The following is a 22,391-nucleotide window of genomic DNA, read 5'->3' as shown; positions in this document are numbered from 1 at the left end:
ACTTAATGACATAAAAGAAAACAAACAAAAGAACATTTCTGAACATCCCCCAGAGACTTTCCCCTTTGCCATCTAATTTTAGATCGTTTCAGTTCCTGCTGGTGGAGGTCCTGGAAACTGCTGTTTCGCACAGCGCTGTCAAGTCCGCAGAACGTGTAGTCGCTTGTGGGCCGAATGTTGTGTTTGTGGTGTCTGCCGTTTAACCTTTCCCTTTAAAATTTAATCAGCATGAGAGGAAATAAACACTCTGTTCCCATTGTGCATTGGGAGTGACATCCTCCTCCATTTCCCCAGTGATAACCAGGTTCCAGATGGCCGCCTTTACAGCAAAGAATCAGGTTGACTCCCAAATGATTTCTACCAGGCAGAAGGTAACAGATTCTGAGATTGAACCAAAGGCCAAACCCTTATTTCGGACTATTTGCAGGACTCACAAGTCAATTTAGGGATGCAGTAGCTCATGACAAAGAACTGGTAGTTGATATTTTAACTAAAATAGAATTCAGAAGGAAAACATTTTTCTGGGAAAGAGATATGGAACTTACAGATTACAAGGCTACTATCAAAACCTAGAATTTGAATTTTAGAAGTAATTTTGAACAATATTTGATGATGCAATTAGAGGAGTGCTGAACCTAATCATACATAACCAACTACTCTTGCTAAGCTTTCCCCTGTTCCAGGTGCAAACTGCAACCCAACGCAGCTCTACTGGAAACAGCGTTGAGGAATTTCAGGCCTTGTTTTTTTGTTTTTTGGTTTTTTTTCCAGCTTCTCTGTGTATTTTTCATTTTTAAAAATTTTTATTTATTTATTTTTTTTTGAAAAGAAAAAATTTATGCCTCCTCCCAGCCTCCCATTTCCCTCCCCCTCCTCCAACTCCTCTCTCCCTCCCCCCACTCCTCTCCCCCTCCCTCTCCAGTCTGAAGAGCAGTCAGGGTTCCCTGCCCTGTGGAAAGTCCAAAGTCCTCCCCCCTCCATCCTGGTCTAGGAAGGTGAACATCCAAACTGGCTAGGCTCCCACAAAGCCAGAACATGAAGTAGGATCAAAACCCAGTGCCATTGTCCTTGGCTTCTCAGCAGCCCTCATTGTCTGCCATATTCAGAGAGTACGGTTTTATCCCATGCTTTTTCAGTCACAGTCCAGCTGGCCTTGGTGAGGTCCCAATAGATCAGCCACACTGTCTCCGTGGGTGTGTGCACCCCTTGTGGTCCTGGCTTCTTTGCTCATGGTCTCCCTCCTTCTGCTCCTCATTGGGACTTTGGGAGCTCAGTCCGGTGCTCCAGTGTGGGTCTCTGTCTCTATCTCCATCCATCGCCAGATGAAGGTTCTATGGTGATATGCAAGATATTCATCAGTATGGCTATAGGATAGGGTCATTTCAGGTTCCCTATCCTCAGCTGCCCCAGGAGCTAACTGGGGACATCGCCCTGGGCACCTGGGAGCCCCTCTAGGTCCAAGTCTCTTGCCAACCCTAAGGTGGCTCCCTTAACTAAGAATTGTGCTTCCGTGCTCCCCTATCCAACCTTCCTTTATCCCAATCATCCCGTTGCCCCAAGTTCTCCCCATCCTACCCTTCTCACTTTTCTCTCCCCATCTCCCCTTACCCCTCTCCCACCCCACCCCCCAAGATCCCAATTTTTTGCCCAGCAATCTTGTCTACTTCCCATAACCAGGAGGATAGCTATGTTTTTCTTTGGGAGGAAGGGGTACACTCATCCATTGCTGGTGGGAATGCACAAGTTTGTGCAACCACTTTGGAAAGCAGTGTAGCGGTTTCTCAGGAAATTCGAGATCAACCTACCCCTGGACCCAGCAATGCCACTCTTAGGAATATACCCAAGAGATGCCCGATCATATGACAAGGGTATTTGTTCAACTATGTTCATAGCAGTATTATTTGTAATAGCCAGAACCTGTAAACAACCTAGATGTCCTTCAATGGAAGAATGGATGAAGAAAGTGTGGAATATCTACACATTAGAGTACTACTTAGCGGTAAAAAACAATGACTTCTTGAATTTTGCATGCAAATGGATGGAAATAGAAAACACCATCCTGAGTGAGGTAACCCAGACCCAAAAAGATGAACATGGGATGTACTCACTCATAATTGGGTTCTAGCTATAAATAAAGGTCAGTGAGTCTATAATTTGATATCCTAAAGAAGCTAAATAAGAAGGTGAACCCAAAGAAAAACATATAGCTATCCTCAGGCCTTGTTTTTATGCTCATTAAGAAGACCTAACATCACTAAATAATAACGACAATCTCTATTCAGATTGCTTATGACACATCATTGTTTAGACTGATATTTAGCCCATATTCTACTCGTATTTGATGGATCTACATTTGGTGACTAAAATCAGAAGTTTTCCTTATTAAACTTAGAGGGGTAATTAGCAGGAGAAAGCGATTGTTTCAAGGACTCTACTCTCTACATAGAAGAGTAATAATCTCATATATTCATAAATTCTCTTCTCTCTTTCTCCTTCCCCTCCCCCCTCAAATTTATATTAACCCCTAAATAAAAAATGGTCTCATGTAATAATAACTCTTTAATTATATGTTGAGGTGTTTCTTTTCCATCCGAACATTTTTATCAATCACTAAATTCATTTTAAAGGAAATTTAGCAAATGAGACACAAATTTAAGACACATTTTTACTCATATGTACATCATTTGGGTAATTTTGTACATATAATTTTCATAGGTTTTATTCATACAAGCAAAATACATTAAGTCTTTGTACATTATAAACTTCAACAGAGATATCTCATGTTTTTACCTCCTTGGTTTTTTTGATGTTTTGAAATAAAGAGTTGGTGAATAAAAGCATTTTGAAAATATAAGTGCTGATCACATACTAATTAATGAGTGGATTCAATATTATTAAATATAACAAGAAAGTTATGTTTAAGATGAGATTACTACATTATGTTAATACTTCACTTAACAAAATTATCTTGTAAGGTGGCCAGTTCTTAAGTGCGGAGACCATTAAATTCCATGAGTTTAAATAACTTGCTTAGTCTTACAAAGAAAAACCAAGTTAATGGTTTCCATGCTGGAAGCACAAAACCATCTTGTGTTCTCCTTCTCTCACTGTCTCCTGGTACACACAGTATACATATGAGGGAGGTGCGCAGCTCAGCACATGTGCTCCGTTCTGCCAGAACTGCTTACAGGAAAAGGGCCTGCTGGAATCATGCTGTACACAGCTAACTCCATGATCACTGGATGCTGTTCCTCTTTTCCAGTACTGTTTCTATTGTAGGCTCCTTGCTTTTGTGCTTCTCTTCTCCACCTTCATTCAGTTCCATCTTACAACTCTAGATAAGAAGAAAAGGTTATTGCAGTTTAAAAAAATGACAAGACAAGATAATCACGTACACATACAAACATATACACCCATACACACTTAAGCCTTCCAATCGTTTCTCAGGAAATTAGATAGCTTTTCCCTATAGCTTCCTCACAGATAGTAGGCATGTCATGAAGCCTCCTTTCTTTTTTTATTAAGAATTTTATAATACAATCTTTTCTCATTTTACATAGCTATCACAGTTCCTCCTTGCTCCCCTCCTCCCGCCCCACCTTTCCACCTACCCTACCACCACATCAACTCCTCAGAGTGGGTAAGGAAGCCTGCTTTCTTAATTTCAGTAAGAACAATGAAGGACAACCGGGAAACATCAAATCTTCCTAGAAGAATTAGATAAGCTTTTAAATCCACTATGGCAACTTACATAGAGAAATGAAACACCAGTGTGTTTTGTTTCGGCGTTCATTCCCAATGATGGGTAGTTATTGTGGGAGTCAGGCCTGCCATTCCACGGAAACTAGAAACAAAGCTCATTCCACTTATTATATGTTATTTTGCTTCATTGTCTGTCTATAAGTATGCTGCAAAAGTGTGGGTGTCTGCAAAGGTACCGGTGTTCTTGGTCTTGGAGCTCCAGGTGGCGAGCTGTCTGAAATGAGTGTCAGGAACCACAGCTGGGGCTTCAGGAGCACTTTTCCCCTTAAAACCAGGCACTGATTCCATCTCTTCATCTAGATGAACTCTAGAAAAGTGAAACCAGGCAATCAGTTATGTGCAGACAAAATCCAAAAGTAATGAGAAATTCTTGTGAAAACTTCACTTGAGTATCCATTGTCGTATTTGCTACTATGTTCTTATGGACCAAGACAAGAGGCCTTTGTGCCTCTTTAATGAACTGCCAAGGACCAAGGAACTGCTGGGATCCAGATTAGGAGGAAAGGTCACTCTGCTACTTCCTGTCTTTCAATCAAGTGCATAGATGGACGTTCAGTACCTCTTCCTGTTCCCTCATCAAAAATCCCCCTGCTCCTGGCCCAGAGACAACTTTTTCTGATATGATTTCTTCATGAATAATGAATCGATAGGGATTTCTCCTTCAGAGACCCAAATTCTAAGAAAATAGGAGCTAGTTACACTGATTTTCCTCAGTTGTCTATTCTGTTTTTTTGTTTGTTTGTTTTGTTTTGTTTTGTTTTCTAGACAGGGTTTCTCTGTAGCTTTTGAGTCTGTCCTGGATCTAGCTCTTGTAGACCAGGCTGGCCTCGAACTCAGAGATCCGCCTGACTCTGCCTCCCAAGTGCTAGGATTAAAGGTGTGTACCACCACCACTGGGCCAATTGCTTATTCTAAAATAACCATTGCGAGCATAATCATGTATTAAATCATCTTTCTGTACACATATTTTATCCATAATATAAAAGAGAACCACCAATGAAAACAGGTCATAGAGCAAATGTCTGTTTGCCTTTCTTTGGCAGACACTGATGTGGAGCTGACATAGTCTCGCAAACTTGAGGGCAAGTGATGCAGTCAAAGTTAATTGTTCAAGATGACAACAATAATTTTTAAATTCAAATTTTAGAGAATTAGTTTAGAAACTTTGTTCGTCCTAAAAAAATCTACAATTCAAGCTCCTGCTATTCATTATATGGTAATAATTTTTATTTATGAAACAAACATATTTTATACCCTTTATTATTTATCAAAGGAGATATAATTCAGCGATTGAGCACTTGCTTGGCATGCCTGAGGCTCTGGGTTCAATATTTAATACTAGCAGAAGAATAAGAAAATAAACAAACAAGAACCATGGCTTATCTAATTGTTAATTTCTACATGTATTCATAACTCTTCATTCATAACTCTTTATGCATTCAATAAAGACTTTTAATTGTATTAATTTCACCAATTTTATAATCTTCAGTTTACTAAAGACTCAGCTTGCCATTAGATGCATTTATTAAACACATGTTCTGGTGTCTATAGAGTTTAGACATAAAGGCTTGTTGGTTTCCCACAGATTCGGATTTCAATCTGGTAGAAATTACATGAACTGCCAAAATGCCATCAATTCCCTAGGGAATAAATCACTGAAATATCGCCCTTTCTCTTCTGAATATTTCACTAGTTGCTGAAGTTGGAAGATACTCCCTACGGCATTTTACTGTCAGTTGTTAGTCATTTGGCCTTAATTAGTTCTTCATAGCATAAGGTCCAAGTGTAGACGGTAAGTGCTAAGTAAGTCTCTCTTTGAAACTCAACTAAATAGGAAAGTTTTTAGTGCATCTGATGCAAGGCCTTTGTTAGGGATTGTTTGTAGATTAGTGAATGTTAACTACACATACATGGTTCTTACCAACTCATAAGTTGAAATTAGCAATATATATATATATGCATGTATATTTATACACACACATATTTACACACATATTTTATATACATATATTTTATATGCATATTTGTGTGCATGCATATACTTATACTTACATATAAATGTATATGCACTATATGTATATGTATATATAATTATATATATAAAACTAGTTACTATAGAAGCATATATGTGAAGAAAACATATGTGCTACACAGTTTTTATCATGTGAGCAAAGCAGCAAAATATGATAAACATTCTAGAGTAGAGAATTATTTAAACTTGAGGAACAAACTATATTTCAACATTAACAAATCAATAGTTACAGTGAACATATTTTCAACTCCTTATGTTGAATTATTTTTGACATTTTGACATATTTGTCAAAATTTGAACTTAGGTGGCAGAAAATGTGGGTTATACAGTTAAATTGATTTTATCCTAGGAAGAGGGCATTTATAAGAATGAAGGCATTTAGTAGAACTGAGATATCAAGATGAGCTGGTGATTCTGGCATCCAGATCATTTGAACATGAGTTAAAATATAAGGATGGCTGAAGGGGCCAGAAAGATCTTTCCTTGTGTCAAATGACACATTCTCTATCTTATTTCATGTGAGATATCTCTGACTTATTCTATATGTGACATATCTATGATAACCAAGTGTCTATTTGGAAGGAAACTATTGCATGTAAGGGTGACTTTTCTTCAGGAATAGAAAAGGGGAAGTGTTGAAGTCTATTGTGAAGGCTGGAAGAATGGCCCAACAGTGTTAACAATGTAAACCCTGTGAAGAGGACATGGAAAAGAACACATATCAAGATATGACAACAGACTTGTTATGAATCATGTGGGTAAAGCCAATAGTTAAAGTACCAAACTACTGAGAACTGTGCTCATTTGTGTAATGCTTATAAACCCAACTCAAATAACATTATTTGTGCTATTACTAAAAAAGAGAGAAATTGTATATAATGAAGGCATTAGGAAATATTTGTCTGCTAGAAAACCTTGCAAGTAGAAGCCAGCATTCTCTGTCCAGTCCTATTTGATTGCATGATCTCTTTTCTAGAGAGTAGATTAATTTGACTACTAGTGAATAGAAAATAGTAAGATGTAAGTAGTGGTGGCAAGAACTGAAACTGTTCATGAAGAATGGTAATGAACTTGGCTTGATACTGTCAAAGAAATTCTGACTGGCCTTCAACCCAGAGTTTAACATAGTAAATTATCTTTCAGTGTTAAAGGGGTAGAGAGCTACCTTGAAAAAAGAATGTATCTAGTAGTTTCTTCTGCAGACACAGGAAGCTGTGCAAATTGCAGCCAGTGGGAAGTAGGTGAAGTGTAAAGCATAGCATCCAAGGAATGTCCCTGAGGAACAATTTCTACTTCCTACCTGACAGATGGTCTTTGTCACCACTGTCTGTACAACAGGAAGCCTCGACCTTAAGTAAGAGAGGCACACCCATGGTCAGTAATACTGGAGGATCCTGGATCCTTTCCATGTGGGTGAGAAACCGAATACCTGTTTACAGCATGATCATGTTGACGCTCATGCCCTGTGAAGCACTGTCTACTAGACACAAATATGCTGACTTTGATACATTTAGCGTTTTAAAATATTTGATGATCTTTATTCAATGTTTTAAAATTTCACTCCTAAAATGTGGAAATTCCCCTTTTTATAGCTTTAATTTTTTTACCATCTCAGACACTTATTATTTATAAATAGATTGTTATTGAAGATTGTTTTTCTGGTAAACATTTTGTAGAGCTGGGAAGAGTTTACACACTAAATGCATGCTAGAACTAGATACATAGTCAAATGATCTTCAGTTTATCAGATTGTAAATATTCTTTTTTTTATTGAGAAAAAAAAATTTCTGTCTCCTCCCAGCCTCCCACTCCTCCCCCCTCCCCCCACTCCTCTCCCCGTCCCCCCACTCCTCTCCCCCTCCCCCACTCCTCTCCGCCTCCCTCTCAAGTCTGAAGAGCAGTCAGGGTTCCCTGCCCTGTGGAAAGTCCAAAGTCCTCCCCTCTCCATCCTGGTCTAGGAAGGTGAACATCCAACCTGGCTAGGCTCCCATAAAGCCAGAACATGTATTAGGATCAAAACCCAGTGCCATTGTCCTTGGCTTCTCATCAGCCTTCATTGTTCGCCATGCTCAGAGAGTCCGGTTTTATCCCCTGCTTTTTCAGTCACAGTCCAGCTGGCCTTGGTGAGCTCCCAATAGATCAGCTACACTGTCTCCGTGGGTGGGTGCACCCCTCGTGGTCCTGACTTCTTTGCTCATGTTCTCCCTCCTTCTGCTCCTCATTGGGACCTTGGGAGCTCAGTCCAGTGCTCCAGTGTGGGTCTCTGTCTCTATCTCCATCCATTGCCAGATGAAGGTTCTATGGTGATATGCAAAATTTGCATGCAAATGGATGGAAATAGAAAATACTATCTTGAGTGAGGTAACCCAGACCCAAAAAGATGAACATGGGGTGTACTCACTCATAATTGGTTTCTAGCCATAAATAAAGGTCAGTGAGTCTATTATTTGATATCCTAAAAAAGCTAAATAAGAAGGTGAACCCAAAGAAAAACATTTAGCTATCCTCCTGGTTATGGGAAGTAGACAAGATTGCCAGGCAAAAAATCGGGATCTTAAGGGTGGGGTGGGAGGGGGGTAAGGGGAGATGGGGAGAGAAAAGTGAGAAGGGTAGGATGGGGAGAACTTGGGGCAACGGGATGATTGGAATAAAGGAAGGTTGGATAGGATTGCAGGGAAGCACATATCTTAATTAAGGGAGCCATCTTAGGGTTGGGAAGAGACTTGGACCTAGAGGGGCTTCCAGGTGCCCAAGGCGAGGTCCCCAGTTAGTTCCTGGGGCAGCTGAGGATAGGGAACCTGAAATGATCCTATCCTATAGCCATAATGATTGTAAATATTCTTAACTGAAAAAAAAATATCTGTCTAAAATTTTGTATGAAAAGCAAAGATATTAATTAGTAATTTTTAAAATTCCTAAGTAAATCTCAGTTTCCCACTAAGTTGTAAATAGAATTTGACCTATCAAAGATGATACTAACTGACAAAATTCCAGAGTTACAGATGAAATCCTAGAATTAATGCAGATTAACTATGGAATAAAGACAATATTGTACACATACACTAAGCCCTGGCCTCAGTTTGATGGGGGATAGACTGATTTGATTGTTCATTTAAATGTTTCCACAGAGAAATTAATGCATACATAAAAAAGACTGCATATAAATTCCTCAAAATCTAGAGCTATTATACATAAGTGACATAAACATCTGTCATTTGATTGTGATAGAATGTACCACCATTTTATTCTGATTCCTATTGAGCGCCAGTGGGTGGCCTTTAAGACTTATTGTGGGGCACAACATTAAGAGTCACAGAGTTGCAGCCCATTTGGAGAGGGTTTGTTTCTCATCACAAAAGGAACCTTAGGTTCCAGATTTAACACTAATATGAGTCCGTCAACATTTTAATTTTAAAACGTTTAGAGGTAATTTTATTTGTTACATGGTGTCATCATATAAATGATGTTAGTAATGGAATGGCATACTACCTGGAAAACCCTTCATGAGAAAGAAACACGTTGAAATTAGTGCTGAGTTTTATGAGGATTCTCTTCCTTGGTTATTAAATGACTGGATTAAATTTCCATTGTCTTTTGAGAATAAGCTGTTAAGAATATCACTTATCTTTACACAACTTTAATCTTTTCCAACTTACTTTCCTAAATAACTAATTAATATCAATTTTGTGGTAAATAAGTAACAGTTTATGTAAAGCTGATATTAGAAGAAGGGAGAATGCAAAAAAAAAAATCATAGCCCCAACATCTAGAATAGTAGACTGAGTCTAGTTAAGATGTATTAGGGAAATTTATTTAGAGATATGCATTTATTTGAATTACTTAGATTACTAGAGTGGGTTTCTTTGAACCTGGCATGAAATAACTTGGTAGACTATTTAATATTTGATATTTTATATAGATAGTATGGTTATTTTAACATAAAGAGGATGTAATTTCTGTATGACAGAAAGTAGGTTCAAACTATTTGTGAAGTGATGAAATTGTGAAGACCAGTTTGTCCTTCAGTCTTTGCCTGTGAGGAAAGCTATGGAAGTTGTTGCAGGTGACATGCCTGTGGTATGTTCCATACAAGTACCAAACTGCAAAGACCAACATGGCTACTAAGAAACTAGCCTCAACCTGTCTGTGTTATATAAATTTGTAGCACCCTCTGTGATGTAAAACATTAAAATATATATAAAATAAAAGATGAGTGTTTGGGGGTTTTGATAGGTGTAGGTCCTCCTCCACGACTGTGGCACACAATGCAGACTTCTTCCACTGCCTTTAATTCAGAAGTTCGCATGGAAAATAAACTCCTCACTGATTTTTTAAAGCTTAGTCCTGAAATAACCACACAAAATTTGTATTAATTAAATAAATGCTTGGTCCATTATCTCTAGCCTCTTATTGGCTAACCCTCACATCTTGATTTAACCCATTTATATTCATCTGTATATCAATCACCACGTGGCAGTGATTTACTGGAAAAGATTCAGCATGTCTGTCTCTGGTAGCTCCATGGAGTATCTCTCTCTCTGCCTTTCTTCCTCCCAGCATTCAGTTCTGATTTCTTCACCTACCTAAGTTCTTCCCAATCAAAAGGCAGCTTCTTTATTCATTAACCAATGAAAGCAACACAAGGACGGATGAACTTCCTACACCATTTATCCAAACTAAGCAAAAGGCAGAGAGAGAATATTAAAATTGACAAAATCAGAAATGAAAAGGGGGACATAATAACAGACATGGAGGAAATACAGAGAATCATCAGGTCATACTTTGAAAACCCATACTCCAAAAAAATGGAAAAGTTAAAGAAAATGAACAACTTTCTGGATAAATATTTCTTACCTAAAATAAAACAAGACCAGATAAGCTAACTAAACAGGCCTATAACTGCTAAAGAAATAAAAACAGTCAAAAGTCTCCCAACCAAAAAAAGCCCAGGACCAGATGGTTTTAACTCAGAATTCTACAAGATTTTCAAGAAGAACTATAAAAACTAATATCAATATTCCTCAAATTGTTCCATATGATAGAAACAGAAAAAACATTGCCAAACTCTTTTTATAAGGCTACAATTACCCTGATACCCAAACCACAGAAAGACATTACTAAGAAGGAGAATTAGAGACCCATCTCACTTATGAATATTGATGCAAAAGGACTTAATAAAATTCTGGCAAACAAAATACAAGAACACATCAGAACCACAATGGAATATTGCTCAGCGGTAAAAAGCAATGACATCTTGCAATGTACAGGCAAATGGATGGAACTAGAAAAAAACACCCCGAGTGATGTTCCCAGACCCAGAAAGAAAAACATGGTATATACTCACTCATAATTGGATATTAGATGTAAAGCAAAGGATAACCAGACTATTGTACACAACGCCAAAGAAGCTAGGTTAAAAAGAATGACCCCTAGAGGGATACAAATGGAGGGCCCAAGGAAGGGGAAATAGTTAAGATCTCCTGGATAAACTGGAAGTGCGGTTGTTATGAAGGAGATTGGGTATAGGAACATGAGAAATCAAGTTGGCCAAGTAGGGGGAGGGACAGAGAGGGAGAGCAATAAAAGAACTATCTTTGAGGGAGCATTATGATGTTAGGGAGAAACCCGGTGCTGGGGAATTCCCAGGAATCCACAAGGATGACCACTGATAAGACACCTAGCACTAGTGGAGAGGGTGCCTGAACTGACCTTTGACTGTAAACACATTAGTGACTACCCTAATAGTCATCATAGAACCTACATCCAGTAACTGATAGAAGCAGATGCAGTGATCCACAGCCAAGCACTGGGCTGAACTCCTAGAGTTCAATTGAAGAGAGAGAGGAGGAATCATATGAACAAGTTGTAGGGGGTGTCAGGATCTTGATTGGGAAAACCACAGAGACAGCTGACCAGAGCTAGTTGGAGCTCAGGAACTCCGGATTGCCAGCTGGGGATTCTGCATGGTCCTCTGAATGTGTGTGACAGTGACTTGATCTCTTGGTGGAACCCCTAGAAATGGGACCAGGACTTATTCCGGGTGCACATACTGGCTTTTGGAAGCCTATTCCCTATGGTGGGATACCTTGCTCAGCCTTGATACAGGGGGTGGAGGGGCTTGGTCCAGCCTCTACTTGGTAAACCAAACTTTGTTGAGTCCGCAAGGGAGGCTTTACCACCTCTTAGGAGTGAATGGAGAGTGGGATGGGAGAGGGGCGGGAGAAGAGGAGGAGGAAGCTAGGGTTGGTATTTAAAATAAAAAATAAATTGATAAATTAATATATATATATATATATATATATATGATTAGAATCAGTCTCTATCCACTGGTCTCTGAACTCTCTCTTTTGTATAAAAGAGTAAGAAACTAAAATGTTCTCTCACTTCTAATATGTGCGCCTCCCATCTCTGTGTCTCCTCCTGGCTCTGAATAGTTCTCACATAGTATCTTCTAGCTCTACCATAGTCGTTTACCTAGACTAGAGAGTTCAGCTTCATTTCATAACACCTTTTTAGTCTCTGGATATCAGCCAGCAGAATTTACTGAGTAGTTAATATTCAATCAAGTTGCAGAATTTGGAAAAGTAAATCGTATTGGTCAGTAAATTATACCCAAAATATTGAGCCCATGTTTACAATTTGGAGATTAAAATGAGTCATATAGTCTTCTTCAATCAACTCATCACTTACTAAAACTGTTTCCAATGAGATGATTGAATTATGAAGGTATGTGAAGAATTTATTTGCATTCCATATACTTGGAAAAGATCATAATTTTTCCAGATATTTTTATAAAAAATCCCTAAACTGTTTCATTTACTTTTTAAAGCGTTGCTATGCAATTATTTTCTTCTTTGGAAATATGGTACTTACAAAACTAACATTGATGTCATTTCATTTTTATAAACAAAAATGTATGGATGACTTATGAGGAGTTTTAAGTGAAATATGAAATAAATCTCAGGATCAACAGTATATATTAGGAAATTAAATAATGCTGTAGCTGAGATTCAATTAAACATGTAAAAGATTTGAAAAACAGAAACAGCTTTTTAGACAAACATTTTTGCCTGGAACAAAGATTCTCAAGAGGGCAAGACTTCTGCACTAAGTGTTAGTCCCCTTACGAGATTTGTAAGGATAGTCATGCCATTTCCTCTAAACTGTAGGGTTGGCATTTATAAAATGTATCAGGAAAATGATAAATTAAAAATACCTGGAATTTTAGCATGACATTAAATCTTGAAAGTCTTTGAACGGCACTAGGTTCTCTTTAAGTGCGCAGATTAAGCTTACATGCAAAAGGAAAAAATAAACAAAAAATGACCCGCCACCCCAAAAAAGAATACTAGGCAACTAAGGAGTGCTGAGTCTTCTCAATGGAGAAGCACACTAATTGGTTATCCAATAACAAATGGACAGCCCTGGAAACAGATATGCAAGCAACATAATACTGACAGAACAAATTGTATTCAGATATATATATATATATATATATATATATATATATATATATATATATACATATGCACTTGCATGTGGCAACAATTTTTAAAAGGAGGCCATGAGTTTGAAAGGCAGTAAGGAGTGGTATATGGGAAGGTTTGGAGTGAGGAAAGAAAAGAGAGAAAAGCTATATTATAGTCTCAAAATGGATGAAGAAAGTGTGGAATATATACACATTAGAGTACTACGCTGCGGTAAAAAAACAATGACTTCTCAAATTTTGCATGCAAATGGATGGAAATAGAAAACACTATCCTGAGTGAGGTAACCCAGACCCAAAAAGATGAATATGGAATGTACTCACTCATAATTGGTTTCTAGCCATAAACAAGGGTCACGGAGTCTACAATTGGTGATCCCAAAGAAGCTAAGTAAGAAGGTGAACCAAAGGAAAAACATATAGTTATCCTCTTGGCTATGGGAAGTAGACAAAATGGCCGGGGAGAAAATTGAGATCTTGGGGGGGGGGGGGGTAAGGGGAGATGGGGAGAGAAAAGGGAGAAGTGGAGAATGGGGGGAACTTGGGGAAAAAGGAGGATTGGGATAAAGGAAGGTTGGATAGGGGAGCACGGAAGCACAATTCTTAGTTAAGGGAGCCACCTTAGAGTTGGCAAGAGACTTGAACCTAGAGTGGCTCCCAGATGCCCAAGCCAAGGTCCCCAGTTAGTTCCTTGGGCAGCTGAGGATTGGGAACCTGAAATGACCCTATCCTATAGCAATACTGACGAATATCTTGCATATCATCATAGAACCTTCATCTGGTGATGGATGGAGATAGAGACAGAGACCCACACTGGAGCACTGGACTGAGCTCCCAAGGTCCCAATGAGGAGCAGAAGGAGGGAGAACATGAGCAAAGAAGTCGGGACCACGAGGGGTGCACCCACCCACAGAGACAGTGGAGCTGATCTACTGGGAGCTCACCAAGGCGAGCTGGACTGTGACTGAAAAAGCATGGGATAAAACTGGACTCTCTGAGCATGGCGAACAATGAGGGCTGATGAGAAGCCAAGGACAATGGCACGGGGTTTTGATCCTACTACATGTTCTGGCTTTATGGGAGCCTAGCCAGGTTGGATGTTCACCTTCCTAGGAATGGACGGAGAGGGGAGGACCTAGGACTTACCACAGGGCAGGGAACCCTGACTGCTCTTTGGACTGGAGAGGGAGGGGGAGAGGAGTGGGGGGAGGGGGAGAAGGGTGGGAGGAGGGGGAGAAGGGTGGGAGGAGGGGGAGGGAAATGGGAGGCTGGGAGGAGGTGGAAACTTGTTTTTTTTTTCTCCTTTTCTCAATAAAAAAATGGAAAAAAAAATAAAAAAAAGAAAAGAAATAAAAAAATAACATAGGCTAATATTGTTTTTAGTGATTGTTTTTCCTTTCAGTGGCATATGATGGAAATGTTAACTATACAATGATATTAAACCTTAGATATAATTACTAGTAGTTTAAAGATAACTGTTAGTTTTTATTTGAATATTAAAATAAATTGTATTAATACTTTCAATTGAAACTGAAACATTTTCCCATGTTCTTAGATTGTGCTTACGTTCAAGAGTTTTTTCTGTTTTTTTCTTAGCCTCATCTGGCATAGCCATACACTGTCCTTGATTTTTTTTTCCCCTTTTCCACACTTAGAGTTTCCTTCCTTACCCAGAGACAAGGAAGTCCCACAACACCAGCTCAAGATTTCAATGCTATAATGTTCCTCAGAGAAGACATTGGTTGATATGAACCAGGAGAGGAGGAAAGGAAGCACGTAAGAATCCGCAGCTTTTTCTAAGGAAGCATCTGGTCTCTCACGTAAGTGATATGACATTTATGCTAACAATGCCCACAATATACAAATGCGTAAAATCGCCAGTAAAGATTGCAAGGTCTCTCTATTAATCAAGGTTTATCTGATGCTGCTCTTTTGAGGAAACTTCAAACTCACAGAATTTTATCTTTCATACAAACACTGAAATGCATTCAGAATTCACAAGTTAAAATGTGTGTTTGTTTAAAGGAATAGAGGAAGCAGTTAGCTTTCAGTCTTCCAGAAAACATCTTTTCCTTCCTGTAAGGTTAAAGTCAATGTCATTTGTAGGTTTTCCCCCCAGAAAAACAGCAAAAACAGCATTTGAAGGTCTTTGGCTTTTATCTTGTATAAAAAAAAAAAAAAAAAAAAAAAAACATTTTTTTTTTTCAGAATTGGAGTCGACAACATCAGTGTTTGTTAGCATCTAACTAAGAGAGCATCAAGTAACTTTTAGATTAGTACAAAAACCTTCAACTGTAAAGGGAACATGAGGTCCCCAGAAAACAATGAGCAGGTATGTGAAAATAGAAGTGGGCACTGACTGAACTTATATTACAATAGCAATGAATGAGGTTAAGAAATATTGAGAATAACATTTCTGGTAGTGACTGTATTTCTTGTAGGCATCCCAAGTCACCACCCAGAAGCCTCTGAGCTGTAGTGTGAAGGTATCCAGGAGATCATTTTTTAAATAACTAAGTACAAAACCAATAAGGGTAGCTCAGGGGATAACTTAATGTAGTCTTTTCTTCTGTAAGACTGACTTTGAACCTCACCCTAGTATTTTCTTATCACTTTTGTTTCTAACAAATATTAAAGTGTTTTAACTATCTGATTGGGTGAATTAGTCCAGCGACCAGCAAGGATAGCAATCAAGAGACAGGTATCTTACAAATGGGGTATATAGTCATTCAGTATAATGGCTTAGTGATGGTAACCTCTCCCTTTGCCTTTGAAATAACAAGTCAAGTTCTTAGATTCTGTCCTTTGTATTGTTTTCGTATCTGCCTCTCCACGATGAGCGTACCAACTCTTCAATGCACACGACGTTGAAGACAATCCTCTTTCCCAGTCTGAAAGCTGATTGGGAGAACAAGAAAAATAACACAGGAATAATTGTCCCCCACACGGGAGAACTTGCAAGTGACTGAGAAAGGAATATATTTCCTTTTGAGAAAAAATCAGCTGAAGAAGCAGAATGAGCTTATATCCCACATTCATCATCATCCAGATTTTTTTTTATATCTGCCACTCCTGGTGTTTCATTTTTATTACTGATACTGTGTGCAATGCTGATAATATTGAAGTTTAAGGAAACAGAGTTCAAATAAGATGATTTTTTAAAATCATGTTGTTAATCTTGGGGCTCTTTTATCAAGAACAGATAGAAGCTACTGTTATCTAAGTTTTCCTTCCTAACAGCATTTTCTAACTATGATTGTATATAAAACAAGTGTATATTGATCACCCATGCTTTGTCAAAAAGGTGCAAAGAAACTTGAGGTCAGTCTTGAAGAGAATCAAGACCATAAAATCTAAATTCAATATATCAATAACAACAGGTAAATCATCTCTTTTGAACACCATAAAATAAGTGTTATCTCATATTCATGAAAGACAGTTTTAAGACTATTATCAATTCTCTGCAATTATTCTGAACAAAACCTGGAAAAAATATAAAAGAAAACACAACACCCACAATAATAGTGCTTCACTTGGAGTCCCCAGTGCAATTCTATGTATCCCAGCTCTGATAGAACATCCTCAACTCATAGTGCTTGCTCTGTGCTCTGACTGACACACTTTCTGTCCTTGCAATGTGAAGCCAGTGATCTAGTAACATGTCACATGATCTCCATGAGTATTCTTCCAAGACAGCACTCTAGTTCCTTAATGGCTAGCCATCCCTTTGCCTCTGGTGTAATGCAGCTTTTTTCCTTTTCTCCTTCAATCATCCCTGCTTCTTTGGATTCCTCTGCTTACTTTGTTCCTTGCCAAAGTAACTCCTAACATGATGAAGACACTTAAGAGATAGTCTGGCATACTTCCTACCTCCATAGCATCTTGCTATAGAACTCTCACTGGGTTCATTTGAAACAATGGAGCAATTTATACAATGATGAGGGAAGGCTGCAAGAGATGCTTAGGAACTAAGGTAGAGGACAGAAAAATGGAGAACAATACAGTGGTAACTACAGTGAAGAAGAAATACATTTACAGGGGAAGATTATGTGACAGACAGTTGTATTAATACCTTGTTTCTAATGTTTACATTCTATCTATAGTCAAAAGACACAGTAAGGGAATCTGGATGTTTGTTTTCCTCCTAAGAAACAAAACCAGTCTCTCCTGTTCTCTTGCCAACAGATAGAGAGAACAGAGGAGGGGCAGATGCATGTTTTGTAAAAAAATCTATGAGTTACGTGTTATGTTTCCTTATCTGCATATGTTGTTGGACAGTTAAATAAAACCAGCTGAAATGTTTATTATTTTATGTATGAATTTTTCAAGAATCTCTCAATCTGTTTTTTGTCCTGATTTTTTCATATATTTTGATCAAAATTTTCATCTCCCCCAAGTTCTTACAGGTTTTTGTCACCTCCTACCTAACAAACTTTATGCTCTCTCTCTTTCAACCAACACACAAAACATAAAAGTAAAAAATAATCAGTTAGTCAAATGTGTTCAAATGTTTAATGTACAACATTCCTCTTACATCTGGCTAAAAAACAGATCTCCTAGACTGATTCCTATCATTGACTGAAATTTCCCCCTATGACCATCATCCCACCATCTACACTGAAGCCCTGGTAGCAGTCACAACACAAGAAATCATGCAAAATTTGCTTGAATGATTTTGCTTAGGGTAATATTTTCCAACCTCATTCATGGAGTTACAAAGGAAAATATTTTCTTGCAATTCAGTTGCCAGGAACTGCTGGAAAGTCCCATTGATCCGTAGGTATCCTTCCTTTTATTTTTTAATGTTAATGTTTTTGGTTTAAACAGAATTGTATCAATTTTCTTCTCCCTTTACCCACTCTAGCCCCTCTCAGCTACCCATTGAATTTCTCCCATGCTCCCCGCCTCAAGTTATGTGTATGTAACAATAATAATCAAAGTGGAAGAGACTTTCTGTTTTTAAGTGCTTTTAGGTCTGCCCACTGATTTTATAATAAAGTCATTTACTTCAGCCGGACAGTTATCCATTCTCATTGCATTCCTCTGTCTTAGAATTGTTTTTCTCATTGTCAAGAGATTTTGGGCCATTTTTACTTTACCTTCTTTTAAACAAAGTATCATTTTGCTGTCCACCTAATAATTATCATAGGAAAATTAAATAAAAACAGAATTCCTGAGATTATCTTAAGGCTTAATTGAATTTGAGAAAAATTTTGTTTTTTTTTTAATTATTAAAACTCTGTTTAAAATGAGTACTGAGTTGTCAAGCAAAGCAAAGCAAGGACTCAGAAAGCCCTGTGGAGCGAGAGGGGAAGGTGAGCTATGCAGGAAGATCTGTATGTACAGGCAGGAGAGGTGTGGCAGTGCAGAGCAGGCAACGCCATCCAGACTCTGCAGCTGTCTTCTTCGGTTCCCTAATGTGGAGAGCCTGCTGCTGTCCAGCGATAAACTCAGCACACTAGTTTTATAAAGTTATATATTAGAGAAATGAAAACAAAAGACTGCTTAAAATTATGTGTTTGCTTGCTCAGTTTCCACGAACAAATAGAACCGTGCTGTCGGTAAGGTATGAAATATCTCTCTACCTGCTTAAATTTTGACTCCGTTTATTTTCTATCAATCATGAGATTTGGTTGTCTTTTACAAGTTACAGAGTAAAACCCATGCTCCCCCAAGACTCATGAATTTGAGGATGTTTTGTGTTATAATGAGACTTGGTGGTATTAAGATGTCAGGTGCTCTACATGGATTATTGGAAAATTCTTCAACTTATGTGAAAGAACTTGACAGCTATTCTTTTATATATAGATTTGTTTGGCTACATGATCAAAATTTCTTTAACTGAAATTAGTGGGTGAGGCTCTGTAAGTTCTCAAAATATTATAAATAGCATGTCAATTAGTAGTATTTAAACTGGAATTTTAAAGGTGATTAAGTGAGAGATGTGAATGCGGCTAATTATAACACAGTTCTAAGTACTTAAACAACTTACACTATCCGTCAAGAGCTACGAAGTATCTTCCACATGTATCTATGGGAATCTATATGAGTTATTGCCTTAAAATTAGGAAACAGCCATAAAAAGTTTTTGGCAACTATGGAAAATCAAAGCTTTCATTCAGGTCAAGAATCGCAAAGAACTCAGGACCATGAGGGGTGCACCCACACACAGAGACAATGGGGATGTTCTATTGGGAACTCACCAAGGCCAGCTGGCCTGGGTCTGAAAAAGAATGGGATAAAACCGGACTCGCTGAACATAGCGGACAATGAGGACTACTGAGAACTCAAGAACAATGGCAATGGGTTTTTGATCCTACTGCATGTACTGGCTTTGTGGGAGCCTAGGCAGTTTGGATGCTCACCTTACTAGACCTGGATGGAGGTGGGTGGTCCTTGGACTTCCCACAGGGCAGGGAACCCTGATTGCTCTTAGGGATGACGAGGGAGGGGGACGTGATTGGAGCAGGGGAGGGGGAATGGGAGGCAGTGGCGGGGAGGAGGCAGAAATCTTATAAATAAATAAATAAATAAATAAATAAATAAATAAATAAATAAAATGGTTTAAAAAAAAGAATCGCACATAACCGTCAGGCAAAGTGATCAATACCATAATTTATTATAGAAATATCACTTATTTTCCATGTGTCATGGGTTATAAAAGAATAATGTATTGCTGGTCCTTAAGATTTTCACAGTCTGAAGATAGAAATATGGAATAAATAGAAAGATATTAACCTAAAATAGTGCTTAAGTAAGGGATAGAAATAAATTTTTGGAGGACTGAGGATGTGATGTTATAGTTTTGGAGAATGCAGGAGGTCAGATTTTAGGAAGTAGCACAGGAGCTGTGCTTCAAACCATACTGAGCACAAAGCTGAGGAACTAAATACTCCTATACACACTGAAGGATTGTTACCCGGAAAAAGTAGCACACATATTTCCATTCTAAGTTGCTGCATTAATGCTGTTAACCTCAGATTTCATTATTCAGGAAATACTCATTGGTACTTACTATATGCAATTAGCCATTTTAAAGGATATACTTAGCATCCTAAATTAAAACTGCTAAAATATAAATTACTTTTTGGAAAGATGAAAACATGGAATAACTTAATCAAATATCAAAGAGCCCATGAAGAATACACATCTCAAAATTTCATAATATATGAAAAGAGCATATCAGAAAAGTCACAGGAAACTGTATGTATACTTTCAAAGCAGCTTAAACTTACTGTCTGATTGGTTTTCTTCCCACAAATAATAGAATTGTGGGACAATCAGTTCCATCTCAGGTGTTCTTCTTGTATACCCCCATTTAAAAAAATGTACTACATGTCACCATATGAACTCCTTTCTGGCTTCAAGAATAGTGGTATTTGACTGTTCTCGTGTGTTTATACTCTCTACTTTATCAACCCAAAGTTTGACTATTCAAAATTTATACCTAGTCCATGTTTTATAATAAGCTAATTCAAACGTCAAACACTCCTCTCTACTACCATTCACATAAGAAAGGACATTTTGAGCCTCCACAAAAGGGATATGCTAAAATAATTTTGCAAATGCTATACATTTTTAAACAGTGAAAACATTTATCGAAGAGCTGACTTGAATGTAGTGGCTTGAATCAAGGCCATACACGGGAATAGAGTTATTTCAAAGTACCCAAACCTAATCTTTTTATGAAAGAAAACCCAAAAGCTTTCCTTTGAATTCTCTTGTTGAGTAAATGACTTATTTTCAGGGAGAAAGGTGTTGAGCTGCCTATCCTCGTCGGTACAGAAAACATTTCCTGATTTTATTATCAGAAGTGCTGTTGCCACTATACACACATGTGCTTCCCTTTGTTGTCGTCCGTTTCTGATTCAATGAAAGAAATCACTTTCCTGAAATCCAGATACTTTCTCTTATGAGATAAACCTATCCTTTAATTTGACAATCAACACTTTTTAGCTTCAAACGTGATTTTCTACAAGCACTATTAAATATTTAACTACATAGTAGTTGTTAAATAAGAGCTATTTAACAACAACCATGACTAGGTTGTTCCCTGGGTTCTCAGACACTACGATTGGGAAATATTTTTAGGGGACCTCTTAACTCATTAGATGTTAAATCACTTGCTTGAGACTGACTGCACCAAGCTTGTAATCTAGGTCTGGGAAAGCCTGGGCTTTCAGAACAAGTAGCAATCATCAAGGTAGCTCTGCCTTTGTTCATCTGATTTATAATGTTCTTTCCTTGGTACCAGGAATTTAAGTAATTAGATCAATAACTGTGTCACAAGCCCTTGAAAGGATTAACTCCTTTATCAGAATGAAAATATGCAATTAAAATAAACTAAAATACTTGAGCTTATTTCATCCTACCTCGTTCCTGAATAACAGCTGTGCACATTTACAAATCTGAAATAGGAAGGAATATGTTTGTCCAAAACATGACAATGATTACATGGATTGCTCCTTTATAATATGTAATTGAATAGAATGAATGCTATTCTTCCTCACAGGTGTTTCTCCTGACAGTTGTTGTCAGGGGACAGAGTTACACCTATGTAGGAGGAGCCAGGTAGAAATTGATTTCTACCAGAGAGATCTTGATTGTTCCATATGTTTTTTTTTTTTTTTTGAGAGACTCCCAAATCCATTACTACTTAGAGGAATATGTGACAAAGTTTGGATTCTGAATGTCCTTTGGCGGCTACCATAAAGGACAAAGGAGGGGTACATAAGCCAAGAGAAGGGACACATGAGTGTTGGTAAAGAGGAATAGTATTATATAACCTGTCTAGATGTTCCCATTTGGATCTTCCTCATGTTAGAAACTTAAACTTCTGTAAACACTGTGCTATAAACTTTTAAGAAGCCAGGCAGAATTAGGACTACACAGAGAAACATGAAGAAGAAGAAGAAGAAGAAGGAGGAGGAGGAGGAGGAGGAGGAGGAGGAGGAGGAGGAGGAGAAGGAGAAGAAGAAGAAGAAGAAGAAGAAGAAGAAGAAGAAGAAGAAGAAGAAGAAGAAGAAGAAGAAGAAGAAGAATCCAGCATTCCTGGGTGCAACAGAAGCCTGGCCAGAGCAACTAGAGTTTCAGGTCATGAAGTAGGAGGGG

The 22,391-nt window shown here is 38.0% G+C and overlaps 1 long non-coding RNA gene across 2 annotated transcripts in view; it reads right to left on the bottom strand.

Moving 5' to 3' along the window:
• Positions 1-1,271: 1,271 nt before the first annotated feature.
• The window catches only part of LOC121434614, a 38,301-nt gene continuing 17,181 nt past the window's right edge, over positions 1,272-22,391 (bottom strand). The window contains exons 2-4 of one of the 2 annotated variants that reach the window (XR_005972488.1): positions 3,752-4,069; positions 3,189-3,334; positions 1,272-1,331 (exon numbers count right to left, since the gene is read on the bottom strand). This is a non-coding gene — a long non-coding RNA (uncharacterized LOC121434614). Of the gene's footprint in view, positions 1,332-2,730; positions 3,335-3,751; positions 4,070-22,391 lie in introns of those variants that run through there. The other variant, XR_005972487.1, reaches the window with a different exon arrangement.

This window comes from Microtus oregoni, unplaced genomic scaffold, assembly GCF_018167655.1.
Source record: "Microtus oregoni isolate MIOR12 unplaced genomic scaffold, Mior012 000044F_ref0000062, whole genome shotgun sequence".
In the NCBI taxonomy this organism is placed as follows: Eukaryota; Metazoa; Chordata; class Mammalia; order Rodentia; family Cricetidae; genus Microtus; species Microtus oregoni.
The sequence above is the reverse complement of the archived record's forward strand: the minus strand, read 5'-3'. Positions and strand labels throughout refer to the sequence as shown.